At 37.5% G+C, this 25,264-nt stretch overlaps 1 protein-coding gene across 2 annotated transcripts in view; it reads left to right on the top strand.

The window, feature by feature from the left end:
* RAD4 (DNA repair protein Rad4 family) overlaps window positions 1-25,264 on the top strand; it is a 189,051-nt gene that overhangs the window by 53,849 nt on the left and 109,938 nt on the right. The window lies entirely within an intron of this gene.

Below are 25,264 nucleotides of genomic sequence, written 5' to 3'. Positions count from 1 at the left end.
CATGGTCGTCCACAAAATTCATCCCAAACCTTGGAACCGCTCTAGCCAACAACACTTCTAAACCCCTCAAAACCTCCTCTGGCACAATTTGTTGCATCACTTATCTCACCACCTCCCCCAATGTTCGCAACTGCAGCCCCCATGCCATTATCATAGAATAAATGTCTGTGTTTGTGTGGTGGCGATTTTTGATCTGGTTAAAGGTTCTCCCCAACAGAATTAACGCACTTCCATTCAATCTCAGATCAAACCCTTGAGCCTTCACGTTGTCACTGGCTCCATAAACAGGTTCTGCTTTGTATTTGTCAATGTGAAAGACATCTCCATCTGATTATGCCACAAGTCCTTCAACAAACAGTCGCTTCTGATGCAAGGAATGAAATCTTCAAGTAAATTTTGGGTAATGAATCCCATTTAAAGCACACTTGAAAAGCCATCGTCCTGTCTTTTCAAAACTCTCCCCGCATTTATTGCACTCCATTGTCTTTTTAATTTTATTTATTCTTTAAATTTACTCAATGAGGCTGCTTAAATTGCCTTCTACATTAATGTGGGTTGGTAAATCTCTAAAATCTTCAAACTTAATTTCATCAATTCTAATAAAAAAGGGCCTGATTGGATAGAGTGCCAGCCTCCTTATTCCTTTGCCTTCATACATGTGAGATTTTAAAGTATTCTATCGTGACCAACTCCTCATTAATCAGGTCTAGGTACCAGACTTGCTTTTCTTCTTTTATGATTGCATTAACTATAATTTGCGAATCACTTTCTATGTGTAGTTTTGGCACCTCCAATCACTTTGCAGCTCTGACTGATAATAGAGCTGCTTCAGCTGTCATGCCCAAACTACGAGGGCAAAAACACACAAATCTTTTTTTGAATAATGATTAAATTACTCTAAGTTTGAAAATGATTGTGATTTCAGTTTAAGTCAGTTTCTCTACATTACGTCTTAAGATTGTAAACATGAGGATGATTACATCATTAAGATTTTGAAACTTTTGTTATAAGATTGATATCGATCATAGTCACGTTATTATGTTAACTTCACAACAACATTCTAAAATTATTTAAATAACAATCTAAATCGCTTTAACAAGAATCTAATTTTAACAATTACTAACCAATTCCCGATTTAAGCTAACAAAATTACATTTAATTAAATGGTTAGAACACTAACCAAAACATAAACTATCTTTACAAAACAAGAAAGAAAATTTAAAACAACTTTAATAAAATTCTTGCTAACCAATACTACTCGAAAAGAGATCAACTAAATCTAATTAAATTTAAACTTAATTAAATGACAAATAACTAAATCTAATACCCACTAACTAAAATAAATCAATAATACATTTAGACTAGTTTAAAATCATATTAGTATAGAGCTAAAGTTATACTAATTTAATTGACGATAGAACTTATAAATTTATATTTATTTAACATCGTATTTAATTCATAACAAAACTAAACGTATCATTTTTTTAAAAAAAATTCTAGTTTAATCACAAATCAAATACCACATTCAATTAACACTAATTTAAAACTAAAATTGCAACTAAATTATATTGTGATATATATAGCAAAAAAGGAAATTACTAACTAATTTAAAAGCTAAACTATATAACCTTTAATATTAAACTAACTTAATTTATAACTAACTTTAACTTAGAAATAACTTAAAACAACTACTAAGCCAAAATTATTCAACTAATTCAATTAAATTTAATTCATAAATTGAAACAAGTTAAACTTAATTACATTCTACAAATTATCAACTAACAACAATTTTAATAAACTTAAAATTAATATAAAATCTAACTAACATGCTAAAACAAAAAAAACTAATACTACTAAATATACATTATCATTTAAAAACAACTAACTATAAACAACACAATGAAAACTATCTTAAAATTTAATAAATTGAACTAATTACTAAAAAAAAAGCTAACCTAACATCATTACTACTCTATCCCACTTGACAAGTGGGTCTCCTTTCCTACCTAAAAAGTCCACCCATCCCCTAAAACTTCCTCCTAAGAAAGTCTGGGCGGATTCCAAACCTGCCCCCACGTGGCCCAAGGTCTGCAACAGTCCCGTCAGACTGGGTCAAGGTACGTGGGCAGTCCCAAGCCAAGCCCAAGAAAAGAAATCAGCGCCTCCAAGCAAGGAAGAAGGTAAAAGAGAAGCCAAAAAAAACATAAAACAAAGTGAAACAAACCATGCCTCGTCCAGCGTGAGGGATAGGACAGAATGATGTCATCACCTCATGATGACAGCATGTCCATCAACGCCTAGGAAGAAGGGGGGGAGTCATAAGGTTTAAGAAGTTAATAGTTTGTTTGCATTGATGAATAAAGTTTTATAGGTAAGATAAAAGATATTTAAGATATTTAATATAACTATGATATTATATTTACTTAATGTTTATTTTATTATAAAGTTAAAAAAAAAGGATAAATAATGGAATATTCTCTGTCTCAACAAGAGGATAAATTGTTTCTCTCATACAATTTCCAGCATCCTGTAGGTGGGTGTTTTGGAAATTTTCTCTTAGGGATGGTATGAAAAGTTAATTTAATCTTCTTTAAGTTGGATCAAAATTTGAAGAGCTAACATATTGCTAATATTATCCCAAGTTAATTCTTAAAATTTCTTATGGCTTACAAAACTAATAGAGCATCTCTTAAATCTATTAGATGATTAAGGTAGGATTCAATACAATTTCTCTCACATCTAAAATAGATTGATTCAAAGACTAAATTTGTCATTAATTTCCTTTTTAGGCAAATCTATAATGACTTGATACAACCATAACCTATCAAGAGTTTGAATTATTCGTTTCATTCAATAATGCAATACTTTATCATTTGGATCTAACACTCATAAAAAAGTGAATCTGCATGCATGATCATAGTTTTCGTTTTCAACATATATGAAAGCTTGGAATTTTGTCAAATTTAACATCATCAATTCCTTCCTATTTGGTTTCCTACTCCAATAGTCTAAGTTACTCATGATAAGATATTACAATAATAGTGTGAGTTACTCATTGGACTAAGTATAGTTTAGGATGATAATTCATATAACAATCAACATAAAACTTAATGCAGCCGATAAGCAATCCATGGCAAGGTTAAAGATAACTAACTGATTTATGCTTTAAAAATTTAAGGAGATACATAATCTCTTAGTCCAATTGATTCGTTCATAAGGAAATTTAACAAAGAAGAGATAATTTGAGTTCTCAAGGTAGGAATCCTAATTCATTTAATACTTATACATCAACTTGGAAATTTCATTCTATCAAATTGTTCTTCCTTATCAATTTAAAAACTTGAAATATCACAATTCATGACATTATCTGTTATTCTTATTTTTTTTTTAATGTGCAACCATATTAAATTTAATACACAATTAAATCACATGATAACCAAATATGCTCAACACCAATTTTATTGGCAAACTTGATTCAAAGGCTCAGCCGGGAAAGAATCAGGAAGAAAACCCGGCTTCGTTGCCAATCCAACAAGGTTTTGAGATACAAATTACATAGGATTTCAATCCTGAATTACAACACTTAAATGAAATTTCCTTCATGATTCTCAACAAGGGTTCCATATCCAATTCAGCAACACATTTCTACGACCGTGGAGGAAACAAATATCTGATCGGGTGACAACAAGCATGACCAAGAGACAATCAAGCAAACATAATCATATGTGGTTTACACAATAGGATTCATAATGAATCAAAACTAGGGAAAGGTGGATTCTTCCAACCAGGAGAAGTCAAGCACAACACCAACAGATGCCCAATCGGGGCTATATACCAAGAACTTCCGTTCTTCCATTTCAGCATACCAGAATCATACAAGGTTTGTGCTGACAGGTAGGGGCCCATAACACCCTACCCTTTCTCCCTCTTCTCATCCTGAGAAGAGACTCTACACTGGATGGAGTCCGACTAAACAGACTTTTCCCAAAATTGGTCACTTCTGCCCTCTCCAAGGGTGAGTAATACCAAAACACCCATGCAAGAAAAAACTCAAAATTGCAAACATAAACATAAAAGGAAATCATCCAAAAAAAACATGGTTTTCAAAGCTTCCCAACATACCCACAAGCATACAAACATTGAAACAACAACACGGTAGCATAAGCATGAAACAAGAATGAAATCTGAACAAGGGAGATGAGGATTCCAACCTTTACAAAGAGGTAATGGCAATGAACAAGTTTGAGTAGAGTTTCCTTCTTCTTCCTTCAATCCTCAAGAACTCTTCTCTAAATGTAGAGATTGGGTAACAACCTACTAGTCCAAGGAAGGCCTCTAAATAAGCCTCCAACTCAACCACCCAAAAGGAGCAATAACTATTTCCACCCACTAGCAACTCTAGAAACTCCTAACTCAACCTACACTATGGTTAAACCCTAAGTGGAGATGAGGTGAGGTAACTCAAGATAACCATGATCAATTTTCGCACAAAGGCAAAAAGGGACTTTTTGAGTGACCTCAAAAGTCAAAAAAAGGGGCTTAGGGGTTGGAAAAGACCCCTAACCCATACCCATACCCTTTGGTTAGAATAATAACATGTTTAAAAGCCTTAGGAAAGAGGTTTAGAGTCAAATAAAATCTAGGAATAAAATAGGTCCATCTAACTACTCTAACTTGCAAATTAAGCACTAATCCGGATTAGGGATGACTAACCTTAATTAAGAACCTAATAGAAAACTGACACTAACTTAAACCAACTTGGTCCAAAGGTTAAACAATTAACCCTAAACAACCACTGAAGCACATAACCATTTTACGAGTGTCAAGCGACACTGAAAGAACATAATTACGAACATTAACATTCACTGAACAAAGAAGATGCATACATACATCTCACAATACAAATACGTGAATTACGAACAACAAGGTTTTCAAAATTAGCACAAAAAGATCAGTTTTGTTCCTCCGTAGGGTTTCTCAGCTAAATATCTGCACACTCATTGCACACATCAATAGTCCCGTAAAATCACATGTACATAAATGTATACGTATCAAAAATTCTCATAAATTGAAACATACATCAATAAGGGTTTCTTCATCTTGCTTAATTCTTAATCATTTAAAATCTCTTAAATCAGAGTCTCAATCCTACATTTACTGATTTCATCAACATACATATACATGAAACATTAAATGACAATCATCAAATATATCTGAAAGTAACATCACACAACATGAAATAATAAAGTATGTTCTAAGCATCAGATAATGTCTCGACATCTCGAGTCGTGAATAACAAAATAAGAGTAATGTATCACTATGCTACGATGGGTCAGGGCGAGGCCTCACATCAGCCTCAGCTACATTATTAGTTCTATTTGCCAATCTTTTTCCACCACATGCTTCTGATCTTGTATGATGAATACAGCTATTGAAGTTCCAGGATTTCCCTTGGATGCTCCATCGAAATAGCATTTCCACCATCTCTCATTTGTATCATCCACCTTACCTCATCCACATCAGCAGACAATGGATTCACCCATCTGAACCCATTCACGGGCAAACTTTAATACAGTAAATTATTGTTATTAAAAGAGTAAGAATATCTAAACACTGAGTTAAACTACTTAAAATTATAGGGAATAAGTCCTGGGTTTTGGAAAACCCCACCCTGTTCTTCCGGCCTATCTGTCACAGAAAGATTTGGTTGCCACATGCAAGTAATTAATAATAGCTGTATCTGCATCAGGCATCAGATACATGGCAACCAAATTTTGCTGTTGCAGATATTATATTTCAGCATTTTTCCAAACCCATTAAACTAACACCTTATTTCCTCAGCACTTGGAAGAAAACTTGAGTTTAAATTGGAGTTTTCTGCAGCAGTTCATATCTGCATGCTCTGATCAGGTTAAATTGTATTGAAGTTTTCGTTTGACTTTTTAAGTGAGGAAAACTTATCATCGAATTACTACATTTAGAAATAGATCAATAACCCAATGTCTGTTATGGAGTGTTATCATCAGATTGCCACATTTAGAAATAGATCAATAACCCAATGTCTGTTATGGATTGCTTATCAATGATATTCATCTCAGAAGATTTTGGAGTTGATCTCCAATGATGCACATAATATTCCAACTAGTTTCAAATCCATATTGTGACTTTTCACATAATTCTTTTTGATTGACACACAGCTTACATCAATCATTAATACAAAAACAGTAAACTTTTGATATGGGATTAAAAATTGTATTCCTGGATTCCTTTGGTGCAAAAGATGACAAATCTACGTATGGCATAAAATAGTCACACAATTACATAGTTGTGAAAAGCTCTATCCCAGGAGAACTTCATGCATAAAACCGTTCTAATTATCAGTATGATTAAAGACTAAAAAGCTGGTGCTAATGGATATGACAGTCACTAGGTTACAATAAATGCTCTTTTGTTGATCAAGTGGGGAAATAACTTTAGTGGTCACAAGGGAATTCAAGGCATTCATCCACTCGTATGACATGTGGCTCAGCATTCCCCTCTGTATCACCCCAACAGTGGTTTAACTTGATTTTGGTAGCCTTTGCCAAGGGAAATTTTTTTCCCAACTCTTATCCATGTCTCCATGTCTCCACCTCTGACACTTCCCCGTAGAAACTGTGAGCCATTGTGGATTATTTGCCAATGCTCAATAAAAGGAGTTCCCATTCTTTGGGTGCAAGTTCGGCAGGCAATGTGCATTGGCTTTTAGACTAGTGCTGGACCCCAGAATTGTACCAATGTGCTTGGTAATTGATAACTTAATGTGAATGTATGCTTAATCATATGGTCACTTGAGTGCTTGCTTTGGATTCAATTCAAAGCATATGAGGAGCTATCTCAAAGGGATCATCTTGAATGATGCTCATAAAATCTATAGCTGGGCGTTTAATCTATTGTCAACTATATAGCAAATTTTAATCTTTTCAAAGCTTACATACAGAAGAATGATCTTCTGCTGACAGTTGATTTGTTGCATTGTTTCTATAACAGTTAATTTCAGTGCAAATCAAGTTTCAAACTTATACAAATTAAAATGTCAATGGTGAGAATTTCTGAATACAACTACTCACAAATTGACTTATATGTTAAAAAAGGTTTCCTAAAATGTTTAGCCTCTGGGAAAAATCAGAAAGGGTGTTTATAGTTTCAATTCTGGTGTAAAGGATGTTTGAGTCCGACATGTGGACTCAAGTCAGCTGACCCAAATTTGACTTAAGACTTGGTGACATGGCAACTTAAGAAACTTCTTAAATTTCTTAAAAACATAACAATTAAAACTTTGAAATTAGGTCGTTTAGGGCATATATTTGATTTCCAGTCAACAGTTTTACTTGCAGAGGGAAGGTTATTTGAGGTCTGAATTCAGTCATGAAGGAGGAATAAAGGGGTGCATGTTTTCCGTACAGAGGAAGGAATGGGTGCTTTTAAATACAGAGGAAGGCATCTTGTTTTCAATGATTCTGCAGTTGTTTTTTCAGTAAGCACATTTTTGAACACAACAACAGTTAGGGCATGCAACAGCTTCTGTTTAGGGTATTCACAGTGATGTTTAGTTGCACAGGAGGGGAATCAGATGATGAATACCAGTTGCAATTTGCAGGAGGCATCAAAATCATATTTCAGTTTGAGGGCATGTTTTTGGAGTCATGAGGGGATTCTACATTTACAAGCGGGTACTTGGGACTCATCAAAACTGGTTTCTGCCAAGCGGTGGGTTTGGTTACCAGTTGATCATTTTCCAGAAAATCTCTTAAGAGCTCAGCGAGTTTAAAACTATGCTTTAACCTTGAGCCTGCTAGTAGGCCATGATAAAGAATGAAATAGAGCAGCACCTTGGTGACTGTCCAAAAACCTGAGTAAATCAAATACCAGAGAAATAGAAACTACTTTTTTTCTGTGTAAATGTTTCATGTAACTTCTTATTCATACATGGAAAAGTTTAATGTGTATAGAAACACGTGTCAATAGTCTTACAGCCCTTACTAAATGTGTATGCAAATGTGTGTTAGTACTCTCACAACTTTTACCAGTACTACCTCTAAATGATGCTTTGTTAGTAAATTTGAATTTTGGTGCATCTATAGTTGAAATATCCCAAACAGATATTGACCCGATTTTTTTTCCTTTCAAAAATATTTTCAGAACTAAAACAAAGGCAGACGTATTACAAAACAAAAATATAAACCAGAAGGTTCTCCAATAGATATAAACCCGTTCCTTTCAAAATAATATTCAGAATTCAAGCATATGGAAATGCGTTACAAACTAACAATATAAAACCAGTAAACTCTCATAAAACTTCCTTAAAACATGTTATTGCATTATACAAAAGCAATACAATAACTAGCATTCAGAATCCAATTTTAAACACAATTTTACAGTCAGATTGGAACACTAAGAGAAGAACATATAAGTGCATACGAGACACCTGAATTGACGTCTCCACGGTCAATGGGTTTGTGTCCACTCTCAGCAGGCACGAGGGGCTACGTCCTCACACTGGCTGAAATCCGAAGCTTTCCAAATAACTCTCCCAAGAGAGAAACTGAAATCTGAATCATAAATCAAGCATTACAAATGACTGGGTCTCTTCCCCTTTTATCTTCACAGCTGTGACGCTTCGACTCCCCTCTTGGCTTTTCGTGTTATCTCTCCTTGTCATTTTTAGCTCACTTTGAATATTAAATTGACCTTTTATATTTTGTGTCCATGCTTTCATAGTCAATTTCAATATCATATGAATGTGTCCTTTAAATTTTCTAATGGCCCAAAAACGGGACATTACAATAGCTCCTTTAAATTTCAAGTCTTCACCTATCTATTTAGAAGGTCAAAATATTTCACAACTAATATGAGTCTACTGAGATTGAATACCAGATGTGAAAGTAAAAGCATTTTTTGGCTTTTACAAGCCATTGATTTTTTCAAATGTGTAGCTGTCTCTGATTTAGCTTCTCAATCATAGCTCTCCAAAGAGATCAATCAGCTTAAAAAAAGTTTTTGTGTGCTTTCCTGCACCTGCCTGAAAGCGTTGCCGAAAAAGCTCAGTAGAGCCCTTTGTTAGCTGCCTAACTATAAATGTATTGAAACTATTCGTACGGTCATGAAGAACTATAGATCATAAATGGCATAACATGAACAGTCAGAGATATTACAGAATAATACAGTGCAATAATGTCAGAATCATATGTCTTTTATAGCATAGTGTTCTTGTACAATAAACCACAACTTGTTCCAGTCTGAATATAAATAGACTCGATGGTTGGTTAAGTCTGCCAACCGTCAGCAACTAGCACCCCTCGGAACACAGATTTAATATACTTCCACTTTAAACTAACAAAAAATATTAATTACCATTGGCATAGTCGCCGTTTGGATCATCCCCCCCTCAAAATTTGTCATCTTCGAGATGATGCATACAAAAAAGGTATTAACCAGAAAATAAATTACTGAGAGGGACGAGCAGACGCCACTAGAACTAGAGAGGCCTTTGGGGTTGACTCTTGTTGCAACTGTTAAAGGCGCTGATTGGTTGTCATCTTCAACTGGCTTGCTGCATGAACCATGCTAGCTGCTTCCATTAGTTGCTTTCTGACATTCTCCAACTATGTGTCTTTCTTCATAATTCTTTTCTTCAAGCTTTCCATTTCCGTTTCTTTTCCTACCAGTTGTGTTCTTGTGCAAGTTCTGTATGACTTTTCTCTGCCAATTATGAACAGGCCTTCCCCTGCTGTTCAATCTGTTGTGTGGCCTTCCCTTTGGCCATATTTTCCTCTTCTTGTACTATCATGGCTTGATTATGGAAAAGCTATAATTCTCGGAAACAACTTTCTATGCCATGGAGTACAGGAAGAAATTGTTAATGGCAGCTGCCAACTTACGACCATAGAGTTTTCTAGGTGGTTTCGTTCTCCTTTGTTTCCACCCATGGCCATCTTTTAACTACGAAACACTTGGAAAACTCCTTTTGGGATTCACCTTGCATAAACATGAAGAATTTCCTTGCTGCATGGACAGCTAAGTGGTAGCGGTTGAGTTGTAATGTTCCTATCATAAAATAAATAAATTATTAAACCCTTTATTTATGCGCTGATTGATTTAGTATATCTCGGACTCATTTTTATTTAATTGTTTTAGTACGTGTTTTTCGTACCTCTTGTTGACACTTAGTTTCTCCCTTGATAGGGTATTTGTGTTCGTGAGGTTGAGTTGTTTAGGTATACAATTTGGATTATTTTATTTCTACTGTGAATTCCTGTTGGAGTTTAGTGTTGTTCAGCATTTCGGAAGTGAGAGATCTTCCCTATTTGGCTTTTGTTGTGTTCTACTTTGCTTCAGATTTGGCGCATCTAGAGCCCCATCTTTGTTTGGAGTATATTTGTGGTTGGAATTGCAATTCTCTATATCAGGATATATCTGAATATTTTTACGACGATAATTATTCAATTCATCCTGTGTATTTGGAAAAGGTTACACTCAAATCGTTTAGGATTTATATCATTATTATTAATTGTGAATTATTTGGAAAACGAAGGAAGTTGATGTCAAACTACAACATCCACTGTACGTCGTATGTCGTACTCCATATGACACATCAATTATACCGTATGACCCATACTCCAATGGTATGACCATCAATCTCTTCACCATCTTCACCGTATGCCCCTCTACTTTCCTTACTGCACCAGCTCAATACATACTGTACAGTCAATCCACATCACCGTACGGTCAAACCAAACAAATGTCGTACGAACGACAAACTCCCATACCGTTCACACTATTTTCTATCCACTGTCCGAGTTGTTTCTCTCCACTGTAGGGCTGCTTTGGTCCATAGAATAGACTTCACCAATCGGCTAAGACTGCGTATGACTTCCTCTTTGTGGACACTATAGCTCGGTACTCATAACGGGTAATTGATAGATTAAGACTTTGCCTCCAGATAGATATGGAACATTACATTTATCTAGTTATAGCTCCATATCCCAGTTCACCAATGATAACCTTGTGGCTTTTTCAAGGAGCCCAAGAAACTCAACTGATGGTTGTGGGGCTCTTGGTGTTTCCAACAACCATGAGTTAATGTTGGCATGGATATCATCCCTCACACCCTCAATTGGCATGGATCTCACCCTTGGCACCTTAACATCCTCGACTAGTTGGCAATGCTTTTCCCTCAATTGGTAGTGCCCACTCGGCTGACACTATCTTGCCTTTGGCTTGAAGTGTCTTGCCCTTGGTTGGCAATGTCTTGCCCTCGATTAGGTGTTTCCTTAGCTGGCAGTGCCAGCTAAAATACCACTATGGATGTGGCCAACAAGGGAGCAAAGGAATGAGTATATCTTATGGGGATAGGAAGGATGATGATATATCATACATTGTCAATAGAGAAGGTAGTCTATACGGGTCTAGATTAGACATAGGCAACCCAACAAATGAATTGTATGATAGTAGTGACAAATAATCTCCACAATTTCCAAGTTCTGTATGGTGGCAATGCACTCGAAAAGTATTTATAGAATGGCAAATAGTATTGGCACGATCCATACGGTGGTAGTTATACAGTGGCAATGCAAAAAGGCAGCCCTATGGTGTTGGTGCAAAGGGGTTGCCCTGTGGTGGTAGTGCAAAGGGGTGGTTGTACGAAGGTAGTGCAAATAGGTGGTTGTACAATAGCAGTGACAAATAATCTCCACGATTCCCAAGTTCAGTACGGTGGTAACGCACTTGAAAAGTATTCGTAGAATGGCAAATAGTATTGGCACGATCCATATGGTGGTAGTTACCCAATGGCAATGCAAAAAGGTATCCCTATGGTGCTGGTGGAAAGGGGTTTCCCTATGGTGGTAGTGCAAAGGGGTGGTTGTACGAAGGTAGTGCAAAGAGGTGGTTGTACGAAGGTAATGCTAAGAGATGGTCATCTAGTGGTAGTGCAATGAGGTAGTCATATGGTGGCAGTGCAAAGAGGTAGTTGTATGGTGGCAAGAGGCCTAAAGGTGAATATTGTACAATGGTGGAGTGAGGTTGGAGTTGGTAAAGTGGTGGCTTTGGATGCTAATTGTCCTACGGTGGTAGCAACTATTATGATCTGAGGTAAACTGAAGCTTGATTTGGAGAAGGTGGCCTATTTTGATAGATGTCAATGAGGTTAGGTCTTTTCATAGATTGACTAGTTTCCACCTAAAGTTCATCAAATTTTTTTGCACTATATATGCATCCATGACTGAGATGATGAGAGGAGACTCGAAGGAGTTCAAGTGGACTTTTGTAGTGCAAAACGACTTTTAGTTGTTGAAGTAGAAGGTAATGGGTATTAACACTATTGGATTTCAACTATGTTTCCCAAGTTGATGGTAAAGCAGACAACAATGCCTTTGGAGTAGTCCTTAGTCAAGAAGGAAGACCTTATTTGCCTATATCAATGAAAAGTTTAATGATGCCGAGAGGTAGTATTCAGTATATGATCAAAATCTCTATGCCATAATCTAGACACTTAGTAATGAAGACACTGTTTTGTATCAAAGGAGTTTGTGTTGTACCCTCTAAAATGGCAAAAAAAAATCTGTCCCAGAAACCTATTTTGTAAACCCATTGCCTGCTCAGAGTAACATGGTAAAATTCTGATTGGTGAGGGAAAGCTATAATTTAAGATTTCAATCCTCTGAGTCAGCCTTTGTATATCACATTATTGACATGGACATTCTTTTATATGGTCATCAAAAGAATATTCTGGGCATGCTTATTAAAGTATTAAGTCAATCTATAAAACACTACACAGTTAGCTTTTGTTATTTCTGTCAACTTTTGTTCATTTGAAATATAAATGTATTTTCCTGTCAATTTCAAAATATTTTAGATTTTGAAGCTTTATTGGATTTGAAATGCATAGTAAAGAAGGTAATTGATCATGATAAGGGACTACAAATGTAAATTTTAAAATTTGTATTTAAGTAATTTCTTTCAATTTCCTACATATTAAATGGCGTCTTTCTGCCCATAATGTGTAATGTTCTTGTTATAAAATAAATTATTTATCGAACTATTGTAACGAGCCGATTGATTTAATGTAGCTCGGACCCATTTTTGTTTTGTTGGCCGTCGGCTACCTTTGTACACCCTCGGAGAGTTTTCCCGATGGGTATTTAAGCACGGCTTATAGGTAGTTTTTAGGTATGCTTTTAGATTATTTTCTATGTACTACAAATTACTGTTAGAGTTCTGGATCGTTCACCATTTCGGAAGTGAAAGATCTTCCCTATTTGGCTCGTGCAATTTCAGTGGGATTCAACCCTCACCCTATTTCGTTGTTGCATGTAATACTTCGCTTGGATTTGGCAAATCGGAGCATCTTTCGACATATATATTTCTTGCAGGAATTATCTGTATTCGAGTCTATATTATTTGTGTCTATATTCCATCAAAATTTGTGTTTTTGAATAAACAAGGGTGTTTTCACCATAGGGCACAGATATCTAGTCGTACCACCTCCTATCTTTTCCGTCACTACTTCTTCCTTGGTCGTACAGTTGTCATCCTCCACACTCCACCGTACATCCCTCTTGACTTCCATAAATCCAATGTACGGCTTGTCGTACGGCCATCTCAGCCATCTTCGTGCGCCATTCCCTCCCTCTCCACCGTATACCAACACAGACTACCATATGGACGCCTTTAACCATCGTAAGACCACTTGATCACTGTACGACCTTACTTGTTGACCATCTCCACGTACGGCCTTATTCCAGCATACCATACGACTCCATTTCAGTCCGTACAATCCCCCAGTCTGTGCATACTTGTCCACTTTCATATGGCTATTCTAGTTTTTGTAACTAGTTCAGTTCGGGGTTAGTCGGAACATTACGGTGGTATCAGAGTGCTTCGATCCTACTATTCTATGGACAGTGAATGAGAGTTTATAGCCGGAAGAGGACACATTTCGTTGGTCGAATGCCTATCGAATCAGAACCGAATGCTGTCGAACTCGTGGCACTACTGAGGGAACTTGCCAGGAATCAGGCACAGATCACTGATACTCAACGACTCATGGAAGAGACCCTCAAGAAGTTGGTGGAGAATAAAATATCCAGAGAACAAAATGGTCACAAAGCGGACTCGGTGTCGGGTAAATCAAACCCTCATCTAGCACGCTCTCGACCTTCCATGCTGACTTTTCCTCCACGGACGGAGGCACAACATGGAGGGAAACAACCAACCTTTGAAGAGATGCAAGAACAACTGAGAGAAGACTAGAAGAATGCAAATCTTGAGGGAGATATATCCTACAAAGATTATGCAGATTTGAGAATGAGATATTCGGGAGGCGGAAACAGAGGATATTTTAACGATGATCTCAGAAGAAAGTTGAGTAAAGTAAATTTGTCTCCATTTGACAGATCCGGTTCCATATTTGCGCAAGCGTGGGTAATGAAGGTCGATACTTTCAGCTAAATCTTATGCCAGAAGAAGCAATCAAATTTGCGGCGTTGCACTTGGAGGGAGTTGCGCATGAGTGGTGGCATTACGGCACCATCACATTAGGGCATGATCAAATAAATACTTATGCGGAATCCACAAAGAGATTGATAGAGCGATTTGATGGTAAAGATCCACAATTCAATTTCAAATATTTGGCACAACTGAGACAAATTGGATCAGTCAATTAGTTCATTGCGGAATTTCAAAAACTCTTTGTTTTGGTCACGGGCATTTCCGAAAGAAGATGGGTAGTGCTCTTCATAGATGGACTGACAGAACCTCTGAAAGGTTAGGTAAAGGGGTTCAATCCTACCACCCTGTCGGAGGCAATCAATAAAGTACAGAGTATAGCATCATCATCGGTGTCATCCTCTCAAAGTTACTCACATTCCAAACCACCGGCATTTTCGAGGGACAAACCTTCGCCCAGGAAGCCGTCATTAGATTAAGCTACCAAACAGGAACTCTGAAGGAAGAAACTATGTTTCAATTGCAAGGGACCATGGGAGCCTGGCCACAGATGCCTTGGAAAAGGGAAGATCCATTACATTGAGGTCTTGTCCGATGATGAGGATGAACAGGAAGAAATGCCGGCCGAAGACAACCAACCTCACAATGACACAAACATGGTAGTTTAAACCGTACAGAGAGAATTGCAGCTTTGGTATGACGTGGAGGAACTATTGCCTTAGCTGGTAGCCTGTGGTGCACAATTTTTCGGGTACGAGGAACCCTTCAAGAACATAGGGTTATGGTGATGCTTGACAATGGAGCCACTCTAAACTCCATTAACTCATCTCTGGTGAAGCGAAGTGGTCTACCTATGGAGACGCACGTAGTCTTTCAGGTCAAGGTTGGCGGAGGGACTTCTGCCCTGCATGCACCTTGTTCCTCAGCTAAGTATCACAATGGTGAATCACATGGTGATTGAGGATTTCTTCATAGTGGACCTTGATGACATGGAAGGATTCTAGGCATACAGTGGATGGAGATACTTGATGAATACACTCAGAGTTTCAAATGGATGGACTTCACTTTTGTTGTCGATGGAAAGAAAGTTGTCTTCTGCAGAATGGCAAATGAAGGTTCGAAGGAAGTTTCTGTGCATCAGATGGAGGCAAATTTTCAGCACGATGACGTTGCGTGGGCTGCACATTGTTTTCTTGGTGAAACCTATAAAAGGGCATTGAACATCTCCACAGGATGATGAACTCCAAGATATTTTGAGTAAACATGATAAACTTTTCATTGACATTCTTCCTGTCATATCGCCTCATCGAGTGTTTGAGCATACTATCGAGTTGGAAGTAGAAGCCAAGCTGGTCATAACCACACCATACCGACATCCGAAGAAATTCAAAGATGAGATCGAAAAGATGATTTAGGAATTGCTACAAAAAGGATGGATCCGTCCTTGTTCTAGCCCTTTCACTTCATCTGTGGTTTTGGTCAAAAAGAAGGATGGGACAATGCACATGTGTGTGGACTACCGTGCGTTGAACAAAAAATAAATAAAGAATAGATATCCTATTCCAAGGATAGATGAGTTGCTGGATGAGTTATGGGGCGCAGTCTATTTTTTGAAAATAGATCTCCATTCTGGATACCATCAAACCCGCATGAGGGAGGAAGACATAGAAAAGACAGCCTTCCGTTGCCACTATGGGCATTATGAGTTTCTGGTCATGCCGTTCAAATTGACAAATGCACCTGCTACATTCCAATCATGCATGGATCGCATTTTCAACAAACAATTGCATAAGTACTTATTGGTATTTTTTGATGACCTTGTTTATAGTAGGACATGGGAGGAGCACTTGAAGCATCTGAATGAGGTCCTAAAGATCATGGAAGAGCAATCTTTGTTCACTAAGCACCATGCATCACATGTCCATCAGAATGACACCATTCAAAGCTCTGTACGGGTACGAACCCCTTTCCTTCATCGACACAGTTCTCGGTGACAACCGTGCACTAAGGGCGAGGGTCTGGCTTCAGGAGGGACAGGACATTCTGAGATGCTTGAAATCTACAAAGGGCACAAAATCAACAGAAGATGCACGCCGATAGATACAAAATGGAGAGAAGTTTCGAAGTAGGGGATTTGGTCCATCTCCGGCTCCAGCCATATCGACAATCCTCATTGAAGAAGGGAAAAGAAAAACTGAAACCTCGATTCTATGGCCCCTATCGCGTTGGTGAAGTTGCCTATGAGCTGTAACTTTCAGAGGGTAGCCGTATTCATAATGTCTTCCATGTTTCTTGTCTGAAGAAAGGCGTTGGGCAAAACGTCACAGTTGCTACTGACCTTCTGCCACTCAATGAAGAAGGAAAGCTCATTTTGGAACCAGCCGAGATCATCGAAGTACGTGGAAAGACCCTACGGAACCGTATTGTGAAGGAATACTTGGTACGTTGGCGATTCCTACCGTTGGACTATGCGATGTGGGAGGGCGAGCACATTCTCCGACACTTGGCATTGCATTTGCTTGAGGACAAGCAAAATTTGGGACGGGAGGACTATAATGTTCTTGTTATAAAATAAATTATTTATCAAACTATTGTAACGGGCTGATTGATTTAATGTATCTCGGACCCATTTTTGTTTTGTTTCCCTAGTTTGTGTCGCCGTCGGCTATCTTTGTACACCCTCGAAAAGTTTTTTCGATGGGTATTTAAGCACGGCTTATAGGTAGTCTTTAGGTATGCTTTTGGATTATTTTCTATGCATTGCGAATTCTTGTTGGAGTTCTGGAACGTTCGCCATTTCAGAAGTGAAAGATCTTCTCTATTTGGCTCGTGCGGTTTCAGTGGGATTCAACCTTCACCCTATTCTGTTGTTGCATGTAATACTTCGCTCGGATCTGGCAAATTAGAGCATCATCTTTCGGCATATATTTCTTGAAGGAATTATCTATATTCGAGTCTATATTATTTGTGTCTAGATTCCATCAAAATCTGTGTTTGTGAATAAACAAGGGTGTTTTCACCGTAGGGCACAGATATCTAGCTGTACCACTTCCTATCTTTTCCATCAGCACTTCTTTCTTGTACAGCCTTCACCCTCCACACACTCCACCGTACATCCCTCCTAACTTCCATAAATCCAACATACGACCTGCCATACGACCATCTTAGCCATCTCCATACGCCATTCCTTCCCTCTCCACCGTACACCAACACAGACTACTGTACGGACGCCTTTAACCACCACATGACCACTTATCACCATACGGCCTTACCTGTCCTCCATGTACAGCCTTATTCCAGCATACCGTACAACTCTCCATTTTAGTCTGTACAACCTCCCAGGTCGTGCATACTTGTCCACTTCCGTATGGCTATTCTGGTTTCTGTAACTCGTTTAGTTCGGGGTTAGTCGAAACATTACATAATGCATGTGGATTATTTTTGGGAGAGATCTTAGCCATGCAATTGCCTTCTTTCCATCCAACAACTATATGATGTTATCAACATTCCAAATCACCAAACATATTGAGTAAAGATTAACATTCAAATTTATTTTTGATGTGGCCTATTGATTAGAATGCCAACTAGTTACACAATCGTTTCCTTGATTAGCCTATTATCTTCTGATTTACATGTAGACATCCTATCTCTAGAGTTGGCATGCTACAAATGTTTCCTTCGATAAAATGAGCGCTGTTAGTGTTGTAGCTTCCGTCAGATTGAATTGATCTAAAGATTACCCTTCTATGGTTATTGGTTAAAAATTATTGCAATTGGTTAATCATTAGTTAGACAAAGTCACACTTATATACTTAATTATTTATTATATATATTATATATAGATATGGTTATATATATTTTTGTTAATATATTGTTTATTGATGATTAACTTATAATTTACCATAAAGACATGTCTCTTCATGAGACGTGTCACCTCTACTCATATTTATATATCACTCAAATCTGCATTTGAAACACACATAAATAAACGACAGTATTATTACATTTGCGGAAAACAATCTTCCAAAATTAACATGGTACTAGAGTCAGACTGCAAATGCATAAGTGAATAAAAGAACATTAACAGTTAATAAAGAAAAAGTTAGGAAGAGAAGGTCAAAGACCTGTGATCGTACATTCAATGCAAATAATGGTAAGTCATCCTTCGACCAAATCCTGACGAACAAAAGGACGATAAGATAGTTCATATCAAAAAGAGGGTTTTGATCAGGCATATGCTTATTCATTCATACAATCAGAGCATCATTGGAGGTTGTGACAGAGATTGTGAACCTTAGACACTTATAATCAAAACTCTTAAACACTTGTGCATCGCATCCAGATGTCCTGCCTAAAGTTGGAATTCCGAGCTCCATGATGAAAGATGAATTCCTTTCACTTTCTTAAGTCTCTTCATGTTCAAAGTATAAGATTGCAATAATAATATGTTTAATAGAAACAAGTTATAACCCACATAAGATCTTGCATACAAAACAGCATAAACTTATCTTGTCTACTCTACAAAATTCATCGTAGCAAATAATAAAGTATTAATTAGGAGTCAGTAGTAACAAATTATCTAAAAAATGTAGATCACAATGAAAATACACTTGTGTATCTTCAATAATATTAGGCGAAGATTGCTAATCGATTATTCTATCCGATTCTTAATTTTCTTCCTCGTTTGAAAATAACATCACGAAGTTCTACTTTCCCATCATTGATCTTCATTAGTGTTGCTGCTTCCAGTGCAAGAAGCGCATCGTCACTCACAATATGGCTCACAATCAGCTGCTTCCAAGAAGAAAAGAGTGCTGCTACATCCAAAAAAACATCTTTATATCGATTTCCGGGCAAACTGTCATACAAGACGTCTACTACTCTTTCTATTAGTTCGCTCTCTCCTTTACTGAATGAATCCTTGAAAGTTCCAATTGTGCTATTAATGGCGGATAGGTTGTTACGATGTTTACGCAGTTTGGTGCCAATAGAATTTGATATTGAAGGAATGCCACCACACATTGTCAATACGTCATCGATATTCGAGCTTGTGTCAAAAGTTCCAAAGGGATAGTTTAAAACTTTCTTTAGCAATAACTTCTTTGCCTCTTCGTTTGGAGGAAAATTTATAGGAAATGCACAATGGGTAATGACATCTGGCTGGTCAAGCACGTTAGTGTCGTCCAACTTTATGGTGGTCAAAAGCATTCTACTATGCTTCGGAAAACATGATAAATCCTGTGGCAGAGTTTTAGCAGGATTGTAGCCTTTCAATGCATTGTCTATAAACATAAACATATTGGAAAATAACTGAGTTACTGGATTCGGACCCTGGAGCTCGGGTCCGTGCTCGGGCAGACCCGCAGGCCAAAACAGGGACCCTGCTTGGATCCGTCGTGGACTCGGGTGAATCCGGGCGGACCTGTAGTAGGTGGGGCCAAAAAGTGGCCCAAAAAAGCATTAAAAATATCTTTTTAAATTTTTTTTTTTGCCAAACCGTAAAGTAAGGCCTATTAGATGCATTTCATTCATCTAATCTCTCATTTGCTTTGTCATTTTGCTCTCTCATTTTGGTGTGGCCATTTTGCACGTTTGAAGAGAAGGTTGTAGAGATTGTTTGTGGAGTCTCAAATCGTTTAAATAATCAGTGCTGAGTGTTCCAAGTATGCATTTGATCCTTCTTTTTGCTTCTTTCATAGTTTTTTTTTAGTTTTTAAAAAAAATATTTATTGTTCTAAATTTTTATCAAGTTTTGTATAAGTTTTGAAATATTTTTTAAATTTGTTTTTACAGATTGCAAGAATCTAAGAATGAGTAGTTAGGGTTTAGTGGGTGGGGTGGGATCCCAAAGATTTAAAATTGATAAAGGCTCTCCTTTGTGGAAGTATACAACAAGAATTGAGCAATGTGCTGGTGGGGGAAGGTATATATGGAAATGCATTTTTTGCCAAAACCAATATAGAAGCTCCTATTGCTGGGTTAAACATCATTTGATAGGTTCACCAGGTCAAGGGATTTCCATGTGTGAGGGGCCCCCAGAGAGGTAAAAAAGGGTTGCCGGCTCCTCAAATAGCAGGCATGTTAAAAGAACAACAAGAGGCTGATAGGTTAGTGTCAAAGGCAAAAAAAGATAAGTCAAAGCAAAAACCACCAACACCACCCTCTCAAACAATCAATAGACCACATCCCTTCCTACCTACCCCATCTGTGGATGAAGATGAAATAGAATCACCTGCATCCCGCAAGAGAGGCCCATTAGATACGGCATTTGAAAATGACAAGAGAGAAATTGCTGATATAAAGATTGGGCGTTGCCTCATTATAAATGGTGTTTCATTCAATCTAGTGAGATCCCCTTATTGGAGAGAGATGGTGAAAACAATAAATGATGCACCTCATGGTTACCGATCCCCTGGATATGAAAAGTTGAGAACCACCATATTGCATAAGGAGAGAAAGAATGTAGAAAACCTCCTCAAACCAATAAGAGATTCTTGGATCCAAACGGGGGTGAGCATTGTCTCTAATGGATGGAAAGATTGCAAAAATCGTCCATTAATAAATGTGATTGCTGTTTGCCCCAAGGAGGCAATGTTTTTGAAGGCAATTGATTGTGAAGGGCAAGTAAAGGATGCAAATTTTATTGCCCAACTTCTCATTGAATCCATAGAGTCTGTGGGAGCTGACAATGTTGTCCAAGTAATAACGGACAATGCTAAAGTTTGTAAGGCTGCAGGTGCTTTGGTAGAAGCACAATATGAGCATATCTTTTGGACACCATGCACTGTTCACACCTTGAACTTAGTGATGAAAACAATGGGCAGCCAAATTGAATGGATGAAAAATGTGTATGAGGAGGGTGAGCAGATCCAAATGTTTGTGACAAACCACCATATGTCACAAGCAATTTTCAGAACTTTCTCTCACTTGGAATTATTGAAGGCAAATTTTAAACTTTATTTAGCTACTTTTATCATTTTAATTTTTGTGTCATACTTTACAAAATTTGATACATATTCTTAAATTTTTGTGTTATCAACTTATCATATTAACTTACAATTTGAATTAACATGGTAATAGGTTGCTGAAACAAGGTTTGCTTCACACACAATCGTCCTTAGATGACTTGTGAGGGTGAAAGAGGCATTGGGTCAAATGGTTATTAGCAACAAATGGGGTGGATGGAAGCAAGCTGATACAGAAAAGGCCAAAACTGTAAAGGATTTGATCTTGAGTGATGATTTTTGGAATAGGGTGGAATATGCATTAGAACTCATTGAACCCATCATGTCTATGCTTCGGTATGCCGACACGGATGAGCCTTGTTTGGGGAACATATATGATGCCATGGACTCCATGCTAGAAAGAATGAAATCAGTAAGTTAAAATTTTTATACAATACTTTATCCTTGTTTATTGAGGGATTTTGATTTTTGATTTTAATTAACACTACATCAAGATAACTTACATGTACATTATTTGACATCCCAGGTCATTCAGAGGAGAGAGCAGGATCCTAATATCTTGTACGCTAAGGTGGAGAAAATTGTTCTGCATTGTTTGAACAAGATGACTACACCTTTACACCTCCTGGCATATGTACTTTCTCCTAGATATTATAGCAGTGAGATACTTGCTATTCTTGGTAGAGTGGCACCATATAGAGATCCTGAAGTTGCTGCTGGGTATAAGAGGGCACTTAACAGGCTCTTTAATGATCCTGATGTGGCATCAAATGTTAGGAGAGAGTTTGTTGATTTTGTCTCAGGCAAAAATGCAGAACCTGAGGCAATCAATGACCAAAGTAGATTGGATGCCATTGGATGGTGGTACTTACATGGGGAAAGTTACATGTACCTCCAACCTCTTGCCATTAAGATCTTGTCACAAGTATGTGTTCAAGTTTTTTCCCTTTTCTTATGGCCACTTAGGTTGTCGAATTAGCACTCTTAAATTCCTATTGTATTTTAAAATTACTTAGCTAATTTTTTAAAATTTGTTGGTTGTCTCTCTAGGTTGCGAGCTCTTCTGCTGTTGAGCAGAATTGAAGTACATACTCTTTTATCCACTCAGTGAAGCGTAACCGGTTGGGTTCGAAGAAAGCAGAGGACTTGGTATTTATTCACAACAACTGGCGCCTCCTATTACGCAAGGATCTAGGATATAAGAAGGGACCAGAAAAGTTGTGGTATGTACTACTCGAGACTTCTGACTTGGATATGACTGTCCAAGATATATCTAGAATTGCCTTGCTAGATGTTGAGGAGGACGAGGAGGAGGATGTGGCTGCATCTGGGGCTAGTGGAATCGGTTTGGATCCCAATGATGAGGAAAATGTCAATGATATAGATGAGGATGAAGCCATTGATTCCTCATATTTTGATGACCCATTTGACCCTCGAAGGGCATTTGTATCTTTGATAAACTATGTTTAAACATTTATCATTGACTCATTGAATCATTTATGATTTATCACCATGTTTCACAGTTTCAAATTTTATTAAGTCATAATTTATTATCTATCAATCTGATGAAGTAGTCTATGCTTTGAAATTCCATTTTGCATTTTAGTAATTCAATGTATGATTTTATTTACAAAATTAGCATAGATTAATGAGTGAGTATTTTATCTTTGACATTTGGCATTGATCAATAATCAAGTAACATTGATATATTCATACTATGGAATGACTTAGTTTTACTTTTACAACTATGTGAGTTTTTTTTTTTTTTTTTTGCATATATATATATATATATATATATATATACTCACGAACCCACCCACGAACACAAATGGGGAAAAAAAAGTTTGCTTGAACCCACGAAACCGAACCCTGAACTCGAATCCGTCCCTGAACCCGAATCGACAACTTAGGAAAATAATGAAATTAATGACCTGCAAATCACTACATGCTAGCCATCTTCCTTTTCATAACTAACATCATTCTTGATATAGGAGCATCCTAAGGTAGTTGGCAATCTTGCATATTGGAGTGGTTTTGACCTTAGAGTGGGTGGATTCGATTGAGATGCTCAGTTATTATTGGGGAGTTCTTGGTGTGGTGTTTCTTGAGGGGCTCGATGACTGAAGGGGCTTGGTAATGCTTAAGGTGCTTGGTTGATATTTTGCTTAGTGGAACCTCTGCTCGGTGATGCTTGTGGGAGCTCAGTATACTCGATGATGCTCAACTTGCTCGATGGTTGCTATTGATGCTTGGTGGTTTGGCTCATCGAATGGTGTTTCCTGAGATATTTGATCGGCCGACTTGGTGTATTTAATAAATGTTGTGCATGATCGTGACATAGATTGATCTTGGGACGTGTGTGGACCTATTTGGTGTCTTGGTTCTTTCTCCTATGTGCATTTAGTGATTGTTGTACATCGACTAAGGCATCTTATGTTTATTTAGATTCTAGATGATTCTATTTGCAGTAGGCTGACTTGTGGCCTTGCAAGTATATAAGGAGGAGTTGGGTAGTGTGTTTAGGCAATAGCAGGGTAGAAGGGATTTGATTTAAGAATTTGAATATGCAAATTTGTGAGTAGAGCTAGTAGCTAAGTGTGGGATTAGGAAACAAGGAGCTTGCTTGGTGGCTTGTGAGCACAAGTTTAGATCTTGCTTAGAGTTTCTACTAGACTACTATTGTGTTCTTGATTTGGACTAGCTAGGATTGGGTTGGATCTTGAGAGGTCATGCAGAATTGTTGCTGTAATTTGCTTTTGCATTTGGTCGTAACCGGGAAGGCCTTACAACTCGACACATTGCATGTAATTAGTTGTTTTATGAATAAAGAATTGAGTTTGGTATCAGATCTTGTATGTTGGTGTTGTGTTTCTGCTATGGTGTTATTAGTTGGAGGCTTGGACATCTTCATTGGGGATTCTTTGGGCCTTGCACGACTTCAGGTGGTATTAGAGTGAAGGTTGATCTGGTGGGTGATTGTTGGAGCGTGATTGCAAAGAGTTTGTCTGATTTGTATTGTTGATCTGTGTTCCTAGACTTGTGATTTGTTTCTAGTTGTTCATGAGAGTTGGCAGGTTGCGATTTGACTTGCAAGCAACTTGGTTTTCTGGCAAGGTGTTTGGGTACGATTTGTTGTAGAGGGTTTTCAAAGATCTTAGAAGATGCCTCTGAGAAGATTGGAACCTAGGATGATTGCAAATCTTTGTGATGCTATAGACACAAAAATTTCAGAAAAGGTTAGATTAGATTTTAGATCTGAGATAGAGTTGATGAAGAATGACATGGTCATTGAGATCATGAAGGCTATAGGTAGTGTACCGAGGAATGTGGGTATGGAAGATGGTTATGAGCATAGATGGAAAAATCGCCGAATACTCGGCGAGTTTTAACAAATCGCCGATTTTTTCAGCCTGGCGAGTTTTTCACCACTTAACTCGCGGGTCTAAAAACTCGGCTGCACCATGTTTAATCGCCGATTACTCGGCGAGTTTTTGGCGAGTCTTTTTCAAAAACTCGTGAATTGCTTGATTTTCAGATTTTTGCTTAATTTTCAGCGGGAAAAATGCATTAATCTATTCCTCAATGCTTCATATATTTCGACAATGTAGAAATGCTTAGCTGGAACGAAAAGGGGCTTATGAAATTTGTCAAATAATTTCATTTGGTCTTTTCAATCATGGAGTGCATACTGACTTTTACATAAAATGCTAACACAAAAGAAAAATATCATAGTGAGGAAGTAGTGGAGCATTACATTAAGACATGCATATTCTAGCATGTATTTAAAGTATTAATGTATTAACAACTGCTAG

The sequence above is a fragment of the Cupressus sempervirens genome, chromosome 8 (assembly GCF_028749045.1).
Source record: "Cupressus sempervirens isolate cs-2001-9-10 chromosome 8, ASM2874904v1, whole genome shotgun sequence".
Taxonomy (NCBI): Eukaryota; Viridiplantae; Streptophyta; class Pinopsida; order Cupressales; family Cupressaceae; genus Cupressus; species Cupressus sempervirens.
Note: the sequence above shows the minus strand (reverse complement) of the source record. Positions and strands in the feature narration are given on the sequence as shown.